The 17,783-nt window shown below is 46.1% G+C and overlaps 1 protein-coding gene across 3 annotated transcripts in view; it reads left to right on the plus strand.

Moving 5' to 3' along the window:
- Positions 1 to 17,783, plus strand: part of YWHAZ (tyrosine 3-monooxygenase/tryptophan 5-monooxygenase activation protein zeta) — a 104,896-nt gene that overhangs the window by 65,390 nt on the left and 21,723 nt on the right. The window lies entirely within an intron of this gene.

A 17,783-nucleotide genomic window follows, 5' to 3' on the forward strand; every position in this document is an offset into this window, starting at 1 on the left:
AGGTGACCAGAGAAATGGATAGAGGATGTGCACTAGATGTGGTGTATTTAGATTTTAGCAAAACCTTTGACAGTGTTCCACACAGATGTATAATGAGTGCCCTTGGGATGGGTCCCAAAGTGACGGGCTGGGTCAGGAATTGGTTGAGTGGAAGTCAACAGAGGGTAGTGATCAATGGAGAATGCTCTGAGGAAAGGGATGCTACCAGTGGTGTGCCTCAAGGTTATGTTATTGGGCCTGTTCTTTTTAACATTTTTATAAATGATATTGCTGAAGGGTTGTCGGGTAAGATTTGCCTCTTGTGAATGATACCAAAATCTTCAATAGAGTAGACACGCTGGATGGTGTGAATAACATGAAGAAAGACCTGCCAAAGCTTTAAGAATGGTCTGAAATTTGGCAGCTAAAATTAAAATTAATGCTAAGAAATGCAAGTTCATGCATGTGGGCTGCAAGAACCAGAGGGAACGGTACAGTTTAGGAGTGAAGAACTTATGTGCACGACTTGGGTGTGATTGTATGTGATGATCTTAAGGTAGCCAAACAGGTTGAAAAGGTGACAGAAAAACCTAGAAGGATGCTAGGTTGCATAGGGAGAAGTATGGCCAGTAGAAAAGCACAGTTACTTACCGTAACAGGTGTTATCCAGGGACAGCAGGCAGATATTCTCACACATGGGTGACATCACCGACGGAGCCCTGGTATGGACATTTGAAAAGTGAATCGCAATTTTAAGTTTAGAAAGTTTGCAATCAGCCTGCACCGCATATGCGCGAGTGCCTTCTTGCCCAACGTAGGTGCACGGTCCCTTCAATTAAGATAAGAACATAAGCATTGCCTCTGCCGGGTCAGACCCAGGGGTCCAACGTGCCCAGCAGTCCGCTCCCACAGTGGGCCCCCAGGCCCATGACCTGCAAGTGATCCTTCACCTAAACATTCCCTATTCATTTACCATCCTGTATAGTTACCCTCTGTGTACCCTTCAATCCCCTTCTTCAGGAAGTCATCCAATCCCTTTTTGAAAACCAGCTAAGAAGCCAACCAGGGGAGGTGGGAGGGTTGTGAGAATATCTGCCTGCTGTCCCTGGATAACACCTGTTATAGTAAGTAACTGTGCTTTATCCCGGACAAGCAGGCAGCATATTCTCACACATGGGTGACCTCCAAGCTAATTAGAATGGTATGGAGGGAGAGTTGGCCTTTAAGAAAATAAATTTTGTAATACTGACTGGCTGAAATGTCCATCCCTTTGGGAAAAAGTTTCCAGACAGTAATGTGAAGTGAATGTATGAGCTGAGGACCAGGTGGCAGCTATACAGATTTCCACAATAGGAGTGGATCTAAGGAAACCAACTCGACTCTAGAGGCAGTCTGTTCTATGTGTAGCAGAATGAAATATCGGCAGCTAACCATTTGGAAAGAGTTCTTTTGGAAACAGGATGCCCCAGCTTGTTTGGATCAAATGAGAGGCACAGCTGGGGAGATGTTCTATGTGGCTTTGTTCTGTTGATATAAAAGGCCAATGAACGTTTACAGTCCAGAGTATGAAGCACTGTTTCTCCAGGATGAGAATGAGGCTGGGGGAGGGGGGGGACTGGAAGAACAATCGATTGACTGAGATGAAACTCCGTAAGAACTTTCGGTAGAAACTTAGGATGTGTGCGTAGAACCACCTTGTAGGGTGGATCTGCCACCAACGCCTATAACTCACTGATTCTTCTGGCAGAAGTGAGCGAGATCAGAAAAATAACTTTCCAGGTGAGAAACTTGAGATGAGATGTGGCCATTGGTTCAAATGGTGGCTTCATCAGCCTGGAAAGAACTACATTAAGGTCCCAGACTACAGGAGGAGGTTTGAGAGGTGGTTTAACATTGAAAAGACCTTTCATGAATCGACTGGCACGTGAAAAGCTGTAATAGCGCTAAGATGGACTCTGATAGAGGTAGACTTGAGACCAGAGTGAAACAGATGGAGTAGATAGTTCAACACTAATTGCACTGACAAGGAAGTTGGATCATGATGACGGAGACACCAGGAAGAAAACAGAGTCCACTTTTGTTGGTAACATTGTTGAGTGGCAGATTTCCTGGAGACGTCAATAATATCACAACTTTGAACAATAGCAATGGTAACATCCCTTTCCTCAGAGAGATCTCCATCGACCATACCTTCTGTCGCCTTCCACTCAAACAGCTCCTGACCCAGTCTGTCACTTTGTGGCCCACCCCAAGGGCACACAGTTTATTTATTAAGACACCTGTGTGGAACACTGTCAAAGGCTTTGCTAAAATCTAAATACACCACATCTAGCGCACTCCCTCTATCCAATTCTCTGGTCACCCAGTCAAATAAATTGATCAGGTTTGTCTGACAAGACCTGTCTCTAATGAATCGCATATTGCCTCGGGTCCTGTAATTCACTGGATTCCAGAAACTTCACTGTTCTCTGTTTTAAAAGCATTTCCATTAATTTACTTACCACAGAAGTCAGAATTACTGGCCTGTAGTTCCTACTTCTTCCTTACTTCCACTTTGTGGAGAGGGACCATATCTGCCCTTTTCCAGTCCTCAAGTACCACTCCCAATTCTAGAGAAGCATTGAAAAGGTTAGCCAGCGAAGCTGCCAGAACTTCCCTAAGTTCCTTCAGTACCCTTGGATGTACACCATCTGGCCCCATTGCTTTGTCCACCTTCAGTTTAGCTAGCTCCTCATGAACACAGTCCTCTGAAAATCAATCAGCCAGCCACACCTCTCACTATTTGCATTTGTCTTCTGCGGTCCTGCTCCTGGTGCTTCAGTTGTGAACACAGAGCAGAAATATTTGTTAAGGAATTCAGCTTCTACATATTTCTCCCCTTCACCTTTGAGTCTCAATGCCACTTTTGCACTTCTTCCTATCACTAATATACCTAAAAAGTCATCCCTGTTTATCCTTGTTAGCTGTTTTTCTTATTTTTATTAACACATCCCTTCTACTGTCCATCTGTATGTTAAATGTTTTACTTCTTCCCTCAGACATAAAGGTGAAGTACAAAATAGTCAAAATGATTAAAACTTAATTTTTATATTACTCATCCTTGGATCAATTCTTGACCTTAGGGCCTCAACAAATACTTGTTGAAGGAGAAGTTTTGCATGGTCTCTGGGAGCTCTTCTGCCTCTTTTAGGAAGCTTGCCCTCCTACCCACTCATAGAAAGTATCTTTGGTTTTGCATTGGTTCTCAACACTTCCAGTATAAAGTCCTACCCTTCAATCTGGCTTCAGCGCCTCATGTTTTCATAAAATGTTTAGTGATGGTGGAGGCAGCCCTTCATTCATGTTTTTCCCTTTTTAGACAAGTTGATCAAGACTCCATCATAGCTACTAGCTCAGCATATCATCTATCTCCCGGAGCTGCCTTCAACCATCAAAAATCACATCTCCACCCATCTCGGACAACGGAGTTCATAGGAACTCTCTTCTACTACTCAAGGTTGAGCCTTTTTTTTTTTTTTTTAACTGCAGCAGAGAGTCAGCAATCTGATTCATCAGACAGTCTCCACCCTATCACATATAACTGCACACCAAATACTACACCTTCTAGACCACATGGTCTCCAAAGTACATATCAGTCCATTTGCACTTCTCCACCTCAGGACTCCACAGTGGACCCTATTGACCCAATGGTCTCGGGCTACAAAATCTCTGCTCCAATCCAGATTGCCTCAGACATCTGTTGTTCCCTCCAGTGGTGGATGGTTCCTTACAGCCTTACTCAAGGTCTTCCCTTTCAGCCCCCTCACTATGAAAAACTCCTCACCACAGATGCTTCAATGTTGGGCTGGGGCATTCATCTGGACTGCCTCCATACTCAAAGTCTGGTCACCTCATGAGAAGAGCTCTCCATATAAATAAATCTTGAGCTCCTAGCTATATGCAGTACACTTATGATGTTCAAAGACCAACTCCTCCAGCAAGTAGTCCTCATCAAGCCAACAATCAAGTTGCCATGCTCTGTCTGAACAAACAAGGGGGAACAGGATATTACATTACATTACATTAGGGACTTCTATTCCGCCTATACCTTGCAGTTCAAGGCGGATTACAAAAGAGCCAACTGGACATTTCCAGTGAAGTTACAACAGTGGTTTTTTTGAGGGGTTTTTTGGTTACAAGAGAGGAGAGATAGCTGGATTGATTCTGGAAGAACTTGCAACTTGGATATTAAATTGACTGTACGTTACTGTGTGATATAACAAATAAATTACAGTTAGAGTACAAATAAGATTACGTTACATTTCAGGGATCTGAATACTTGGTTGGTGTTTTGGGGAGGAAGAGATTATTTAAGTGGAGGTTTTGGGGGAGAATTTAACTAGGAGGAGGGGGAAGGTTTGGGTTAAGATATCTGGATAAATTTTTTGAAAAGTAGGGTTTTGATTTCTTTTCGAAAAGTTTTGAAGTCGCCCGTTGCCGTCAACAGGTTGGAGATGGAGTGGTTAAGTTTTGCTGCTTGCGTCACCAGAAGGTTATCAAACATCTTTTTGCACTGAGTACCCTTGAGTGGAGGGAAGGCAAACAGGTTCGGAGATCTTCTTTGTCTTGAGGTGAGGATCTGGTTTAGGCAGTTGTTAGATTAGGGGGGGGGTGGCGGAGCCGTTTAATGCTTTGAATAATAGACAGTAGAATTTGAATTTAATTCGTGCTTGCATAGGTAGCCAGTGAGAGTCTAGGAAGGCAGTTTTAATATGATCATATTTTCTCAGGGAGTAGATCAGTCTGAGGGCAGTGTTTTGTATAGTCTGAAGTTGTTTTATCATGTTGGCAGGACAAGGTAGATAGAGGGAATTGCAATAGTCCAGTAGACCTAAGACTAGGGATTGGACAATTAGTCTGAATTGTGCTGAGTCGAAGAATTTTCTTATTTTACGTAGATTTCTCATAATTAAAAAAGCTTTCTGGGATGTTTTATTGATTTGGGACTGCATTGTGCAGCATCTGTCTATCGTTACTCCTAGGAGTTTGAGTTCGGGCTGTATTGAGTATTTGGTGTTTATAATTTTCAGTTCTGTAATGGTGGGAGTTTTGGCCTTTTCGAGCAGAAGGAATTTTGTTTTATCTGAGTTTAGTTTCAGTTTGTGGTCTACCATCCATTTTTCCACTGCATCTAGGGTTGTTTCCAGCTTTGCTGTTGTGGGGGGCTCTGATGGGTCGAAGGGGAGGAGTATGGTGATGTTGTCTGCGTAGCTGAAGGATGTAACATTTAAATTATCTAAAGTGGCTCCAAGGGAGGAAATAAAGAGCGTAGGTGATAGAGGTGATCCTTGTGGAACTCCGCATGGGTTGGACCATGGTTCTGATTTGATTTCATTGGACTTTATCCTGTAGATTCTTGATTTGAGGAATCCTTGGAACCAATTGTAGACCTTGCCTGAGATCCCAGTGGCGTCAAGTATCTGTAGCAGTATGGAGTGGTCGACCAGGTCAAATGCTGCGGAGAGGTCAAGTTGGATTAGCATCATCTTTTTGCCTTTTCTAATTTGCTGTCGAGCTGTGTCTAGTAGTGTTTCTGTGCTGTGGTTGGTTCGAAATCCTGATTGTGAGGGGTGAAGTAGGTTATGGTCTTCCAGGTAGTTGGTGAGGTATTGTGCAACTAGACCTTCTATTATTTTAACGTATATTGGTATTGAAACAATAGGTCTGTAGTTGGGGGAGTTATCTATTGGGCCTTTGTGATCTTTCATGATTGGAGTGATTATGATCTCTCCAAGGTCTTGAGGGAATTGATCTTCTGTTAATGTGGTTTGAATCCATAGCATGAGGTTGGCTCTGAATGTGGTGGAGGCGTTTGATAACAGATAGGTGGGGCAGTTATTTAGGTCGCAAGAAGCTTGGCTGTATTTTTTGTAGAGTCGGTTCATATGTAATACGGGGAAGTTTGTCCAGCTTCTGTCTGCGGCGATGGCTTCTCCTGTTGAAGGGTTTATTGTTATCTTGTCGAGGTGGGTGTGAGTATTGTTGAATGCAGTTCTGATCTTGGTGATCTTATTTTTGAAATGGTCTGCTAGTTGGATAGCTGTCGGTGGGTGGTTTCCTTGTGTAGCTAGGTGAGGTTTGGTGTCGGTGAGATTCTTTACTAGATTGAATAGCTTTTTTGTGTCTAGGGTTTCTGTGCCTATCATTTTGGAGTAATAGGCTTTCCGTTTTTCCTTGAGTTTGTTCTTGTATTGGTTGATTTGAGTTCTCCATGCTGTTTTTGTGTGTTCTAGGCTCTTTTTTTTCCATTCTCTTTCTAGTTGTCTGCAGAGCTTTTTTAATTGGAGAAGTTCACTGTCGAACCATTTGTCTGACGGTCTGCAGATTCTTAATTTTGATTTTTCAGGAGCTAGCTCATTCAGGATGGTTTCGCTTACAGTACGCCATTGTGATATGAATTCGTTGGGGGCTATATTGGTGATTGTGGGTTCTGTTTTGTCCCAGAATGTGGAGGGTTCGATTTTTTGGTGTGTTTTGTAGGAGGTTTTGAGAGGGGGTTGCTTGTTATTGCGTTGAGCCCAATTGATGTTAAAGGTGTATTTGTAGTGATCTGACCAGAGGGGGGAGGGGTGCCAGGCCCCATTTGAGATGTGGATTCCGGGATTGTGAGGGTGTTGGGACATGTATGCAGCGACATCTAGTTAGTGGCCTTTTTCGTGTGTGGGTTGGGGTTGAGGATCTGGTAGTTCAGTGCTTTGAGGTATGAGAGTATATTTTCTACTTGTTTGGAGGTGTGGTCTTCTAGGTGGAGGTTTATGTCTCCAAGGAGTAGGTTATGAGGTGATGTTAGGGAGTTCTGGTAAATGAATTCTTCGAGAGCTTGTTTGTTAGCATTCCATTTTCCTGGCATGTAACAAAGAATGCAGGTTAGAGTTCCTATGAGTGTATCATCGGATAATTGGCAGGCTAGGAGATCTAGATGGGGAGTGGAGTGTTTGTCTAGGACAGGGGTGTCCAATGTCGGTCCTCGAGGGCCGCAATCCAGTCGGGTTTTCAGGATTTCCCCAATGAATATGCATGAGATCTATTAGCATACAATGAAAGCAGTGCATGCAAATAGATCTCATGCATATTCATTGGGGAAATCCTGAAAACCCAACTGGATTGCGGCCCTCGAGTTCTGACATTGGACACCTCTGGTCTAGGGTCTTTATGTTGATGTTGTTTTTGAGTATGATGGCTAGATCTCCTCCTCGTTTTTTTTCTCTGCAGACCAATTCTATTTTGTAACCCTTCGGGCAGAGTTCTGTGATGCTGGGATCTGAGTCAGAGGTTAGCCAGGTTTCGGCTAGGAATAAGCAAACTTAACTGTTTTTTAACTATCCAGTCCTTTATAAGGTCTGCTTTTGTGCTTATTGATCTGATGTTCATATATGCATAGGCTAATGAGGTATAGTTTGTGTGGGGAGAGAGGGTGCATTTTGGGTGGAGGAAATTTTTAGTTTGAGGGTGAGAATTGTGGACTGAAGATCTTGGTTTTGGGGGTGGTCTTTTTCCCCAGCTGGTAGGTATGTTGATAATGGTTGAATGAGGAGCAGTCTATCAGGTTTCTGGTAGAGTAGAGTTTTCTGGATGGTTGAAGATGCCTGTAGGATTCTGTTAAGGTTGGGATTGAGGATGTATGGTACCCTGCTGTTTTTCTGTTGGTTAGGAATAGGAAGAGTAGTAGATGGACGAGTAAACTTGTTGTTAAACCGGGAGACGTGTTTTTGTGTGCAGAGAGGTATCACCCTCTTTGCATGGAAACAATCTAAATTTGGACTTCAAGGGCAACTGCTCACTGCATTCTTACCAGAGGAGTTTATCTGACTCAGCAGACTTTAGTCTTACAAGTGGTCTCTCAGATAACCACCTTGCATCAGATTTTGTCCAAAATGGGAACTCCAGAAATAGATCTCTTAGCTTTCCCCTACAACCACAATTCCACTCTTCTGATCCAGACTATACTGTATACCACCAATCACAAGGAGTCATATGCCTTTCTAATCGACTGGGGAATAGATTCCTCTACACGTTTTCAATACTTCTCATAGGGTGGACTTTACTGAAACATCACCAGGAATGGGGCACCATGATCCTCCTAGCACCTCGCTGGCCACACCAGTCTTGGTTCTCATTCTTTCTCCAACTTGACCCAGGAACCTTGCAATCACATCCGTATCCAGTGTTATCCCAGGACAAGCAGGCAGCATATTCTCAACATGTGGGTGACGTCACCGGAGCCCCCTAGCGGACATTTTTGCAAGCAGGGTAGAAGGAGGAGACGGCGGGGCAGGGCGGCTGCTGCTGCTAATGGTGCTGCTCTCGTGCGGCTCTTCCCTCCCTCTCTTGGCTCTCTCTGTGCACAGTCACCGCGGTTTGGGGAGGGAGGGAGGAGGGCGGCCCAGCACGTTGGGCAGCCAGAGTTGGTAGGCCCGTGGGAAAAGGAGGGCGAATTCGGCGCCGGCCTGTTTCCGATGGCCAGTGCAGCCTTTTCCCGGCGGTGGTGGCAGCATGGTGGTGGTAGCGGTGGTGGCATGGGAGAGGGAAGGGAGAAATAGACATCATTTTAAGCGTGCTTCCTCACGTAGGGAATACTCTTCCTCGAGGTCGCCCCCGAAGGAGCACACTGCTGCACCTACGATCCAACAGCCTTTGGTCTCGGTGCCTATGTTCGAGGACATGCTTAAGGCTATACTTACCACGCAGCTTTCCTCGGTGATGAGCCAACTGGTCCTGACCTCGACACCTCTGACCTCGGTCTCGACCCAGCCTTGGTCTGACCAGCCTGAGCATCCTTCTCTCATGTCTCGGGGCCGTGCCCGCAAGACTCATCGGGTTCCCTCGAGCGATTCTTCATCCCCCGAGTCACCTGTGACTTTTCGAGGATCCAGAACAGGGGCCCGCTACTATATCAAGGCTTGCCACTCCTAAAAAGCCCCGGTCTTCTCCGCCCCTTCAGGACAGGTCTCTGACCGCAAAGCCTTCCAGGCACACCCTTGTCCTTGAGTTGGACTCTAGTTTGCATTCCCCATCGAGGCATATGCCAGCCTCTAAGGGGTCTTCTTCGACACCAGTGGAGGAATTTTCCTTTGCCCCATCTTCTCTGAGGCTCCGCCAGCTGATTCCTCGGACTCCGGGGTCCTCCCTGGTCCACCTTGCATGGGGTCGTTCCTCGACGCCCCCCAGACACTTTAGTCGAGCCTCTTTGATCTCCCATTTGCGGGACTCCAAGGCCCCGGCTTACTTACTATTCAAGGAAAATTTCTTCCTCTTTCTCGGCTGCCCCCAGATCTCGCTCGGGGTCTTCTTCTTGAAACTCCTCCTTTACTCATTTCATCTCTGACATGGGTAGGGCCTTGAACCTGGACCTCCAGTCTGAGTCCCGTTATATCCAGGAATTCCTGGTGGAAATGGGTGTTGATCATCAGCCCCGTGAGACACTGTGCTTGCCATTGCACCAGGTTCTCTGGCAATCATTTCTCCGGAACCTGGAGACCCCCCTATGCGGTCAAGGCCATTCCCTCCAAGTTGGAGTCCCGTTACCGGGTGATCCCGGTTAAGGGGTTTGAGAGTTCTCGGCTTTCTCACCAATCCTTGATAGTTGAATCTTTCTTGAAGAAGTCCAACCCCTCGAAGGTTTACACTGCTGTCCCTCCGGGCAGGGGGTGCCATACGATGGACAAATTTGGTCGCCGTCTTTATCAAAACTCAATGATGGCGAACCGTGTCCTCAACTATAATTTTATCTTCAAGTCCTACCTCAGGATCTGTGTGGACACCCTCCGCTCATTCCGGGAGGAGGTGCTGGATTCTCGGCATCAGGAATTTCGTCTCCTCGAGGAGACACTCTCCCAGCTCCGCCTCTATATGTTTCAGGCGGCCTATGATGCTTTCGAGTTGTCCTCGAGGGTCACAGCGTTTGCATCGCCATGCGTCACCTTGCTTGGCTCAGGATTGTGGACATGGATCCAAATCTCCATGATCATCTTGCCAATCTCCCTTGCATGGGTAATGAGCTATTTGATGATTCCATAGAGGCAGCCACCAAGCGCCTCTTGGAACACGAACGGTCCTTCGCTTCTCTGGTGAGACTTAAGCCGAAGACCCCTCCGGCTTGGCAATACAAAATTCCTCCCCAGAGGTATCCGCAGAAATCTACTCCTGCATTCTCTCGACCTCCTTCGAAGCGGCAGCAACAGCAGCAGCGACAAGCTAAAGCCCAGGCTCCGGCAAAGCCTGGGCTGTCTTTTTGACAATTCCAGTCTGAGCCTTCGGGTTCCCTTCCTCCTGGAGCCTTTCCCCCTCCCCATAGGGGGTCGTCTCCATCATTTCTATACCCAGTGGGAAAGTCTTACCTCCGACAGTTGGGTACTTTCCATCATCCAGGAGGAGTACTCCCTTCATTTCAGTCACGTGCCCCCGGACCTTCCTCCAAGAGAGTTTCCTTCTGCCCAGTCTCAGCTGCCTCTCCTTCTGCAGGAAGCTCAGACCCTTCTTCACCTTCGGGCGGTCGAGGAGGTTCCTCCAGACCAGTGGAATACCGGATTTTATTCCCGGTACTTTCTGGTACCCAAGAAAATGGAGGATCTGTGTCCGATCCTGGACCTCTGTGCTCTGAACAAGTTTCTGGTCAGGGAACGGTTCAGAATGCTCACCCTTCCTACCTTGTATCCCCTCTTGGACGAGGGAGACTGGCTGTGCTCACTGGACCTCAAGGAGGCATACACGCACATTCTGATATACCCGGTCTCTCGCTGGTATCTGAGGTTCCGGGTGGGGGATCTCCACCTCCAATACCGTGTTCTTCCCTTCGGCCTGGTGGCCTCTCCGAGGGTTTTCACGAAGTGTCTAGTTGTGGTAGCTGCGGCCCTGCATCTCTGTGGCCTGCAGATGTTTCCCTACCTCGATGGCTGGTTAATCAAAGCGTCCTCGCGCCAGAAAGTTCTGCGAGCGACGAATCGGACCATCTTGCTCCTTCAGAGTCTCGGCTTCAAGGTGAACTTCCCCAAGTCCCACCTCTGTCCGTCCCAGTGTCTGGAATTCATAGGAGTGGTCCTGGACACGGTTCGTCTCCACTCCTTCTTGTCAAGAGGCCCTTGTTCGTTTATGCCAGAGGGTGGCCCATCTGTCTTTGGCCCCGGCACGGCTCCTGATGGTCCTCCTAGGGCACATGGCCACCACGGTTCACGTGATTCCTTTTGCCAGACTTCACCTCTGTATTCCTCAATGGACTCTAGCGTCCCAATGGAACCAGGATCGGGACCCTGTCTCTCGACTCATTGTCGTGATTTCTTTGTTGAAATAGTCTCTCCGTTGATGGATGCTCTCTTCCAATCTTTCCAGAGGTTTTCTGTTTCATGCTCCTCCGCAGAAGGTCCTGACGACAGACTCGTCAGCCTATGCTTGGGGGGCTCATCTGGACGGTCTTTGCACTTAGGGTCTTTGGTCCAGTGCCGACCACCTTTGTCACATCAATCTGCTGGAGCTTCAAGCGATTTTCCTCGCCCTGAAAGCTTTTTATCACCTGCTTCGCGACTGAGTGGTGCTGGTCCGCACGGACAACCAGGTCGCCATGTAGCCATGTATTATATCAACAAACAGGGGGGCACGGGGTCCCTGTCCCTGTGCCAGAAGGCCATGTGGCTCTGGGATTGGGCCATCTGCCGCAACATATTTATTCTAGCAGTCTACATTCAGGGCCAGCACAATTGTCTGGCGGACAAGTTGAGTCGTCTTCTGCAGCCTCACGAGTGGTCCATCCATTCCTTGACCCTGTATCGGGTGTTTGTTCATTGGGGGACTCCGAATGTTGATCTGTTCACGTCCCCTCTCAATCACAAGTTGCCCCGCTTCTGCTCCAGGGTTTACACCCCTCTCAGGCTAGAGGCGAATGCTTTTCTGCCAGATTGGACGAACCTGTTTATGTATGCGTTCCCTCCATACCCTCTGATTCTGAAGACTCTCGTCAGGCTCAAGTCCAAGCATGCCACCATGATTTTAATAGCTCCTTGGTGGCCCTGACAGCCATGGTTCTCCCTTCTATTGCAACTCAGTTTCAGGGAGCCTCTTCTTCTGCCTGTTTTTCCTACTCTGCTTACGCAGAGTTGAGGTTCTCTACTTCATCCCAACCTACAGTCTCTGCACTTGACAGCTTGGTTCCTTGAGACTTAATGCCCTCGTTCCAGTTCTCCCAGCCTGTGCTGGACATTCTGGAGGCATCTCGGAAGGAGTCCACTCGCCAATGTTACCATCAGAAGTGGACCCGCTTTTCTTCCTGGTGTGCTACTCGGCAGCAGGAGCCACTGTCTGCCTCCTTATTTGCTGTCCTGGATTATCTGTTACATTTGTCTGGCGCTGGACTCAAGTCCTCTTCGGTTTGAGTCCACCTTAGTGCCATTGCTGCTTTTCATCAGCCGATTGACAGGAAGCCTATCTCTGTTCATCCTGTGGTTTCCCGCTTCATGAAGGGCCTTTTCCACGTTCATCCACCCCTTAAACCTCCTCCTGTGGTTTGGGATCTTAACGTGGTCCTTGCTCGCTTGATGAAATCCCCGTTCGAGCTGCTAGCGCGGACTCACTTGAAGTATCTTACCTGAAAGGTTGTGTTTCTGATTGCTCTCATTTCTGCCCATCGGATCAGTGAGCTTCAATCCTTGGTAGCAGACCCACCTTTCACTGTCTTCCATCATGGTAAAGAGTTTCTGTGTACCCATCCTAAGTTCTTGCCTAAGGTTGTCTCTGAGTTTCACATCAACCCAATCCATTGTTCTTCCTGTGTTTTTTCCGAAGCCCCATTCTCACCCTGGAGAAGTGGCTCTGCATTCTCTTGATTGTAAGCATGCTCGGCCTTCTAGTTGTAACGCACTGCTCCTCATCGTTCTGCTCCCCAGCTGTTCCTCTCTTTCGATCCAAATTGCTTGGGTCGCTCTGTTTCTAAGCGGACCATTTCTAACTGGTTGGCCGCTTGTATCTCTTTCTGTTATGCTCAAGCTGGTCTCTCCCTGCCGTTTTGAGTCACGGGCCACAAGGTCAGAGCGATGGTGGCATCTGTTGCTTTCCTCCGCTCAACTCCGCTTGAGGAAATCTGTAAGGTTGCCACTTGGTCCTCGGTTCATACGTTTACCTCGCACTACTGTCTGGATACTTCTCCAGGCATGATGGCCATTTTGGCCAGTCCATTTTGCAAAATCTATTCTCCTAAATTGTCAACTCTCCCTCCATCCCATTTTGGTTAGCTTGGAGGTCTCCCACATGTTGAGAATATGCTGCCTGCTTGTCCTGGGATAAAGCACAGTTACTTACCATAACAGGTGTTATCCAGGGACAGCAGGCATATATTCTAGCAACCCACCCACCTCCCCGTGGTTGGCTTCTTTGCTAGCTATCTGAACTGAGGCCACGCTGAGGAGACACATGCCCTAGGTCGGGCGGGAGGGCCAATCGCAAGCTTGAAGGTCTTCAAGCAAGTCTGCTTGCGAAAACGTCCGCTAGGGGGCTCCGTCGGTGACGTCACCCACACGTTGAGAATATCTGCCTGCTGTCCCTGGATAACACGTGTTACGGTAAATAACTGTGCTTTACTACATAGAATAACGGCACTTACTGGGGGGGGGGGGAAAAAGACGTCGGCTAAAGATTAGATGGCCCATACACATCATCCACTATCTCTTCCTCTCCCTAAAATATCCTACATGCCTGCCCCATGTTTTCTTGAATTGTCTCACATTTTCTCCTTCATCCAAACACTCACTTGTTAACACTCGCATGGTTTTTTTTCACTGAGCAGGTAACTTCCTTCACCCTCTTTGTTGCAGTCTGTATTGTCATTGAAGCATCCAGGAAACTTCTACTCAGCAATGTTATTATTTCAAATGGACCAGATTCTCTGCCTGGTGTATATTATGTTCTCTTGAACCTGTCGCATGTCCACTCCCACCCCCCACCCCCCGCATAGAATCTACTCATCCTTGTCCTCTTCATCCTACAGACTGCCACCCTAAAACTAACCTAACAATGTTAAACTCGTTTATCTCTAACACCTATATCACTAATGTAACTCATCTTGCTGTAAACCACAATGATTCCCTGTTGAAAATTGTGGAATATAAGAAGTTGCATGGTATACAAGATTCTATCATGACAGAGTAGTCCTTCAAACTCATCCTAAATTCCTACCTAAAGTTAACCTCAGAATTCCATCTCAGCCAGTCCGCAGTTATGCATGTTTTCTTCCCAAAACTACATTCCCACCAGGTAAAGCAGGTCTTCACACCTTAGACTGCAAACATGCTTTGGCATACTACTTGGGCCAAACTAAGCTTTTTAGAAACTCTTCCCAACTCTTTGTGGTCTGACCCTAACAGACTTAGAATTCCTGTTAACAAGAGAACCATTTCTACTTGACTGGCGAATTATATCTTTTTCATGCATACTTGGGCTGGGCTGATGCTACAAGGCTGTATGACAGCCCAAAATGTAAGAGCTGTGGCTGCCTCAGTAGTTCGCTTCTGCTCTACATCCATTGAGGACATCTGCAAAGTGGCTACTTGGTCCTTAATCCATACCTTTTACCTCTCATTACTGTTTTAGAGCAAAACTCCAGAGGAGACTGGGCAAACAGTTCTGTAAAATGTGTTTACTTCCTGAGTGCCAACTTTCCTTCCAACCCTGTAGGGCAGTGGTTCTTAACCTGGGTTCGACCGAACCCCAGGGGTTCGGTGAGTCAGTCTCGTGGGTTCGGCGGAGGTCAAAACACACCTCCGACTCGTATAGCGCTTCGGTCACGTTCAATCATCTATCAGTTATTCAGTGATTTTGATCAAGACTGATCGTGTACTCGGTTTCTTGATCTATCAATCTTTAACTAACGCCTTATATACATCAATCAATTCCTGATCAAAATTTGTGATTTAACTGATAGATGATTGAACGTGACCGAAGCGCTTATGATTCGTGATGATACGCCCCGCTTGTCCATAATTGGCTGCAGGTGATCACGCAACATCGCTTGGCCTATCTGTGCTGCAGGGGATTTGATGTGCACAGTAGTCGAATTGTAACTGTTGTGATGGTACGTCGTGTGATACCTATCTTAATATTTTAATCCCTTACTAACTATGTCGAGCAAAATACGAAAGTGGTCGGACGAAAGTGGTCAGATTCACATGTATAACGGAACGTGATGGGAGTCAGCGTCCTAATTGCATGATTTGCAATGCCAAGTTGAGTAATTCTAGTCTAGCTCCGGCAAAACTAAGGGAACACTTCCTTAAGCTGCATGGAGATGGAAAATACAAGAACACAACGCTCGCTGAATTCAAGGTGAAGAGAGCAAGATTCGATGAAAAGGCTACTCTGCCTGTTCTCGGCTTTGTACCCATCAACAAACCGATCCTCACAGCATCGTACGAAGTTTCTTACCTGATCGCAAAGCAGGGCAAACCACACACCTTTGGTGAAACACTCATAAAACCAGCTGTGTTGAAGATGGCGAATATCGTGCTGGGAAAAGCGGCTGAAGTTCAGTTATCTGAAATTCCTCTTTCAAATGACATCGTCAGCAACAGAATAGAGGACATGAGCAAAGACATCTTGGCTCAAGTAGTTGCAGATCTGATTTCAAGCCCGGCAAAATTCAGCCTTCAACTCGACAAAACCACAGACATTTCCAATCTAAGCCAGCTTGCAGTATTCGTGCGCTATGTGAAAGACGACGTGATAAAGGAAGATTTTTTATTTTGTAAGCCTCTTACAACAACTGATGTGAAGAAACTTGTGGATGACTTCAAAGACAACAATCTTTCTTGGGATATGGTTTCTGCAGTTTGTTCGGACGGAGCTCCAGCCATGCTCGGAAGAAAGTCCGGTTTTGGTGCGCTAGTGAATGCCGATGCACCACACATCATTATTACGCATTGCATTCTGCACAGGCATGCGTTGGCAACAAAAACCTTGCCTCCAAAACTGGCAGAAGTTTTAAAAATTGTTGTGGAATGTGTGAACTATGTTCGAAATAATGCTCTGAAGCACCGCATCTTCAAGGAGCTGTGTAAAGAAATGGGATCTGAATTCGAGGTACTTCTGTACCATTCTAACGTTCGGTGGTTATCCCGGGGACAGGTGCTGAATCGTGTTTTTGCCATGCGTGTGGAATTAGCTCTGTTTTTGCAAGAGCAACAACATTGTCATGCAGATTGCTTCAAAAATTCTGAGTTCATTCTCATTTTAGCGTACATGGCTGATATCTTTGCAGCTCTCAATCATCTCAATATGCAGGGTGGTGGAGTCAACATCATCGAAGCGAAAGAAAACCTGAAAGCTTTTCAAAAAAAGCTACCATTATGGAAACGACGAACAGAAAACGATAACTTCGCAAACTTTCCCCTGCTAGACAACTGTGTAAGTAAGATTGAAGATGTATCTGGAATCGGAGACATTTCTGTACCCGCGGAACTGAAGCAAACTATTGCCACGCACTTAGATGAGCTTGCAAAGTCTCTTGACGGATACTTCCCTACAAGAGAGTCATATCCAGCATGGGTGAGACAGCCGTTCATGTTTAGTGTTGAGACAACAGATGTCAATGATGAATACCTCGATGAAATCATTGAAATTCAGCAGAGCCAGGTTCAACAGCAACTCTTCAGAAAACAATGCTCTCAACGTTTTGGTGTCAACAATTGGTAACGTACCCTGTTATTGCTAAGAAAGCTCTGGAAATTTTCATACCGTTTGTTACAACATATCTTTGCGAGCAATCCTTTTCGAGGATGCTGGACATAAAAAAACGAAGAAAAGGAACAGACTTTGTTGCGAAAATGACATGAGTGGCACTTGCCAAGGTAAAGCCGCGCATTTCTGAACTGGTCTCTGAGAGGCAACAGCAGAAGTCACACTGATTTGCAGTAAATTTCATTATTATGTTATTATTATTCGAAATATAGGAGAACTTTTTTGTTTTCAAAATTGATATTATTTTTTCCCTCACTGTATACCTATGTTTTGAATTTGTAAAAATCATTTTATTTTTCCAATAAAGAAGGGTTCGGTGAACACGCATATGAAACTGGTGGGGTTCAGTACCTCCAACAAGGTTAAGAACCACTGCTGTAGGGTCTAGCCAGGATTATTTTTGTTTAATGTTAAAACCTCTTTCAGAGATGGGATCTTGGAAGCTTGGGAGGCTCACATGTGAGAATATGCCTGCTTGTCCTCAGAGAAAACAGTTAACTGTAGCAGGTGTTCTCTGAGGACAGCAGGCATATCTTCACAAACTGCCCACCACCCCTAGTTCGCTTCTTAGCTTTGTTACTGAACTGCAGGTCCCACAAGCAGTCAGGAAAGCACTTCCATGCGCACTGCCTTAAAAATTTTAAGTAACAGTGCACTTGGTAGTATCAATACTGGGTTCCGTGGATGACATCACCCACATGTGAGAATGTATACCTGCTGTCCTTGGAAAACACCTTCTACAGGTAAGTAACATAGCTTCACTAAGTGGTTACTGTACAAACATTCTAAAACATGTGATGCTTTAGCATATGGCACATTGAAACATTTTTTTACTGTTAGGTGTGTAGTAGTGTCTAAAGCAGCTTAACAAAAGTACCCCTATGTAAGTACATGGTGTAAAGAACTTTTCCACTGTAAAAGTAGCAAAAAATGTTTTATACTATTTAATTTGCCTTTATTAGTGGTACCTTAGTTTACGAGCATAATTTGTTCCAGAAGCATACTCGTAAGCCAAAGCACTCATATATCAAAGCAAAGTTCCCCATAGGCCA

This window comes from Geotrypetes seraphini, chromosome 2, assembly GCF_902459505.1.
Source record: "Geotrypetes seraphini chromosome 2, aGeoSer1.1, whole genome shotgun sequence".
In the NCBI taxonomy this organism is placed as follows: domain Eukaryota; kingdom Metazoa; phylum Chordata; class Amphibia; order Gymnophiona; family Dermophiidae; genus Geotrypetes; species Geotrypetes seraphini.